The sequence below is a fragment of the Sander lucioperca genome, chromosome 4 (genome assembly GCF_008315115.2).
Source record: "Sander lucioperca isolate FBNREF2018 chromosome 4, SLUC_FBN_1.2, whole genome shotgun sequence".
NCBI classification, from domain to species: domain Eukaryota; kingdom Metazoa; phylum Chordata; class Actinopteri; order Perciformes; family Percidae; genus Sander; species Sander lucioperca.
Window position 1 is genome coordinate 27,233,828 of NC_050176.1, and position 5,121 is coordinate 27,238,948.

The 5,121-nt window shown below is 38.7% G+C and overlaps 1 long non-coding RNA gene across 1 annotated transcript; it reads right to left on the minus strand.

Moving 5' to 3' along the window:
• Positions 1-476: 476 nt before the first annotated feature.
• LOC118494800 lies at positions 477-1,637 on the minus strand. Its single transcript, XR_004896994.1, has 2 exons — positions 1,271-1,637; positions 477-911 (listed from the first exon to the last, which is right to left on the minus strand). It is a non-coding gene; the product is annotated as an uncharacterized LOC118494800 (long non-coding RNA).
• Positions 1,638-5,121: the final 3,484 nt, after the last annotated feature.

Below are 5,121 nucleotides of genomic sequence, written 5' to 3' on the forward strand. Positions count from 1 at the left end.
AGTGAACGCACCGTCTGTGTTGTTTTTCCGACAACGGCAGCTGCAGTCAGACTGTTAGGTCCCGCTGTTGGAATCCTCTACAGGGAAATACAGTCACACTTAACGTAAACTGTCAGCATTTTAACCATTGGGTTTAATCCAGCTACTAGCTAACGGTAATTTAGCGTCCCGTGCAGCGATGCTTCTGAAAAAAAAAAGTCAGGCACCGAAATTTTCGTTCTTATTCGGTCTCGTTACTACCGTTTATGTCGGAACCGGTGCCCTATTGGCACCGCGTTTCGGTACCCATCCCTACACATAAATCACCAAGCTAACATTTTACAGGGATTATCAGAGTTCCAAATACATTTCTTTAGATTGTTCTCTATATTAATAGAATTTCAGCTCATGTAGACTGAGGCATTAAATCCATAAAACCAAGACAGTTGTATCAGCTCTTTAAGGTTGCCATCTCCAAGCAGTAAATCCTGTAAGAATTTAGAAAGCAACACATTTATTATGTTAATAACATAACAGCCACTAATATAAAATAATTCATTAAGAATATACATTTATAATATAACTTATATGGATAACGTATCCGTATAAGTTCATCCATTTGGATACAATATATAATACACACAGAAACATTACAACCAGACTAAATATATATTGAGCTCAGTGTATCTCTGCCAGGAGAGTATACGTTTCCTTTTTCCAACAGAAAATGAGAAATCTTCAGCCAAATGGAGCTTTTTCACAGCAGACATTTTGACTTGTCAAGTGTCCCAGTTACCCGGATTCTCCACTGGGCGTGTCTGTGCTGCGTTCCGGTTTTATTCCGTCCTTCGCCACGCGCCACACGGGGAGCGTCTCGACTAGCAGATTACAGTCTCTACTTTGTACTGTACAGAACAATCGCGTGTTTATTACTAGGGCTGCAACTAACGATTATTTTCATAGTCTATTAATCTGTCGATTATTTTCTCGATTAATCGATTAGTTGTTTGATCTATAAAAATGTCAAAACATGGTGAAAAATGTGGATCAGTGTTTCCCAAAGCCTAAGAGGACGTCCTCAAATGTCTTGTTTTGACCCCAACTCAAATATATTCATTTTACTGTCACAAAGGAGAGAAGAAACTAGAAGATATTCACATTTAACAAGCTGGAATCAGAGAAATCTTTTTTTGTTTTTAACGATTAATCGATTATCAAAATAGTTGGCGATTAATTTAATAGTTGACAACTAATCGATTCATCGATTCATCGTTGCACCTCTATTTATTACGCTAGTATCTACCGTCCACTCAAGGCACTCCTACAGTTAAACTCCATGCCTTCTCTTTTCTGGCGTTGTCCTTAAAAAAAAAAAAAATAAATGTGTGTCTATTGTGTTTTTCCACCTCCAAGATGAATCTCTTGTTTTCCGTGGTGTTGTAGAGGCGACATACCTGTATAGGATATTGGGGGGGGTAAATTGACTGGATGCTCTCGCTGTTTCACTTCCTGGCCGGCTGTCTGAACAGCTCATGTGAAAATAGACCGGGCGCTAGAGCTGGGCAATATACAGTATCGATATTATATCGATATCGTGATATGAGACTAGATATCGTCTTAGATTTTGGATATCGTAATATGGCATAAGTGTTGTCTCTTCCTGGTTTTAAAGGCTGCATTACAGTAAAGTGATGTACTTTTCTGAACTTACCAGACTGTTGTAACTGTTCTATTATTTGCCTTTTCCCACTTAGTCATTATATCCACATTATTGATGATTATTTATCACAAATTATTTATCATTGTGTAAATATTTAGTGAAAGCACCAATAATCAACACTACAATATCGTTGCGGTATCGATATCGAGGTATTTGGTCAAAAATATCGTGATATTTGATTTTCTCCATATCGCCCAGCCCTACCGGGCGCGTATCTTTAGCGGAGCGGAATATCAAGCGTTGACTTGAATGTCCGCGATTGCTCGCGGTGGTTGCGGCGCCTCTGGAACGCATGCGCAGACACGCCCGGTGGAAAATAGGGGTGAGCCCCGACAGTGAGCCAGCATTCACCGTACCAGGACCCTGAAATCGAAGCAGCTGAATGGAATTCAGCCATCATTCATTTTATTTACACCTGTGCTCTTTTCTGCTGCGACACGTCAGAAATGTCTTCGGTGAAAATGACCCCCGTCTGATGCAGATCATGGTTCGTCCTCCCAAGATCTACGGAGTCGTTTCAAACCGATAACGTTGCATTAAGCGTTTTCAGTATTTCTGTGCAATTACTCGAAATTTTAGTCCCGATTTTGGTTCCTAGTGATCATAAAAACGGATTCATAAAAAAAGAAAATGATTATTTTGCACATAACGTTTAGCAAGTAAACTCTTATTTGGCTTATGTTCTGAATGAGGGAAAAATAATTCAAACAGCAAAAGTATGAAGGGAAATTTCACACTTCTAGGTGTTTTCACTGTTGATTTGTTTCACTGTTTTTTAAGATCAATAATTGCAACATCTTTCCAAAAGACAATGAGTAATCATGTTAAATAATCGTGATTTCAATATTGATCAGATTATCGTGATTATGATTTTTTTCTCCATAATTGAGCAGCCCTAATTTAAAGCACTACCACTCTCTACAGGACTAATCATAGCATCAAACCATGCTAGAGAAGGCTCTGCAGTTAAGGCTTAGTTAAAATCCATGCACCAGGGAGGCAAAGCAAATATGTATTTGAAAGAACATTCAGTGATTCTGGATACATTCTTCATCTCAAATTCTACTAACATTTTTTGCATTACGTTTCAGAAAACCCGTTTTTTGTTGCCAATGTGGAGATAAAAAAAAGCTGAAATTAAAGCTTTAGTGCGTAACTTTTTGATATTAATAAACGTCCGTTACATTCAAGCCATTGCCAAATGAGTTGCTCCAAAGCTAACTAAGACTATCAGCTCCACACAACTCTCTCTGTATTTCTCAGTATGACTATGTTCAGAAGATTGTGAGTCAGGAGACTTTCCCGCGCAGAGACTCAAGTGAAGATAGTTACCTCTTCTGAGGAGTCCATGTATTTTTAATCCTCCGTGTCCTCCTTGGCTGCTAGCAACTGCGTGGGGGAGGGGTGGGGGTGGTGTGCGATCACGGAAGGCTTGTATCATGTGGACGTGCCGACAGTTTTGTTGTCATTACTTAGGATTCCTCATGGGGGAGACAAAAACTACGCACTATAGCTTTAAACATGATTTGGATGAAAACACACAGCAAAGAAAGGAATTATTTCTGAAAAAAATAAGTATGATATAAATGCAAGTCAATCCAGTGACATTTAAAGTAAAGATGAAAAGTCAAGTTGTGTCAAGCTAGTTGTTAATTTACATGTTGATTGGTTGAGAAATGATTGAGACGCTGATGAGTGAAGGTGTACATCCAAGTCTACAGTAGAGCTTTATGGAGGTATGTGTTTCCAGTGTAGATAATATGGAAGGTGTTGACTTCTAAAGCCAATAATATATGTAATCTTGGCATCCTATATGACACAAGGGGATACAACCATCATATGTTGTGGGGAACAACAGCAGTTTCAGCCACTTTGCAGACACTTTCATTTCCCCCTCCAATAAAGAAAAGCTAGAGAAGACGAGATTCATTTATAATTGAAATGGATCTAATGAAAAGGGCTCAGCACGAGCTGATTATTTAAAGAGGTTCAGTGGTCACACATCGTGTCATGAATACAACTGAACTGAAATGAAAGACTGACCCAACATTCAAAAAAAAAAAAATCTATATGCAGACAGGCAGCTCCAATCTGTCTTTTATCCATGTCTGAGCCAGAGTCTAACAGCGCTCTACGGTTCAGAAGAAAAAAAAGAAATAATTTTTTATAAGCTATAAAAATGCGACTCACGTCACATATCTTCAAAAGGGAACTTTCGACTCAAATAATGAAAAAGAAGAGCTCAAAACAAACAAGGATGAGGGTAATTTCTGGATAAGCGGAGGCGTTATAGCGATGAGTTTCACCACAAAGCAGAATAAGCAACATAACAGTTGAACAACCATACAAATCCAATCTGACTATTGTTAACAAGGTGCACAGTCAATCAGCTACTTCAGAGTCAGCCTGCTGTTTGAACATACAGCTGCGATGATGCAGAGCGGTTGTTTTTCAACCATTTGTTTTTTTACCACCTGACACCAACATACAAAAACTATTGATGCAAAGTTACACTTGTGTCTAAAATTCATTGTATGCTGTTGCATTAAGACTTCCGTTCATTGTAAGTAGGCGGCCCAAACCAGAAAAAACAGGGGTGTCCACATACTTTTGGCCACATTATGTACTCGCTTAAGGCCTTTACACACTGGGAGCGTTACGAATAAACAACACAAAAATATGAAATCCTCACCTGGGAATATTTATACCGACAGGAAGGGTTCAAAATTATTTTTTTTGTCCACCAGCCAAATGGCTAGTGAATGTTAAAATTTGACCAGACACTCAATAGATTACCATTGTTTTTTTGGCTGGTGAGTGACGCAAATCTACCAGCCACTACCAGCATATCTTACCAGCATTTGGCTGGTGGCTGGTGCTAATTTTGGACCCTGCCGGCAGGTAAACAGTTATGCCATCTAGGACTTTTATTGTGAAAGGTAATTAAAAGAAGTGAATATGATATGCGCTGCCTTTCTCAAGGTTGAAAGCAATAAAAGTTTGTCGCCTCGGGCGGCTCTGTGTTCGGGCTACGTGCCCCCGTGTTGTTGTTTAATGCAACAGAAGCTCGGAAAAATCGACATTGTTTTGAAAAAACGATTATGTGTCGCTTTGTCACCGCGTCATATTTTTGGTCTATGTGAAACAACTCATGACAACAACAAAAAAACTGCGAAAAAATATATTGACGCAAAAAGACAAAAAAAAACGCACCTGGTTTGTAAAGACCTTATTAGACGTGTGTGCCAATCTGCATTTTGGAAAAGGGAAGGAAATGTTTTAAAACAGACACAATCTAAAATACTTGTTCGTACATAAATAGAAGACAAAAAGAATAATATTTGTTGTTCGTTCGTGTTCGACTATAGATCTAATTAGCAGGTAAACAAGCAACATTAATCAAGCGACCTTTCAAACCAAAA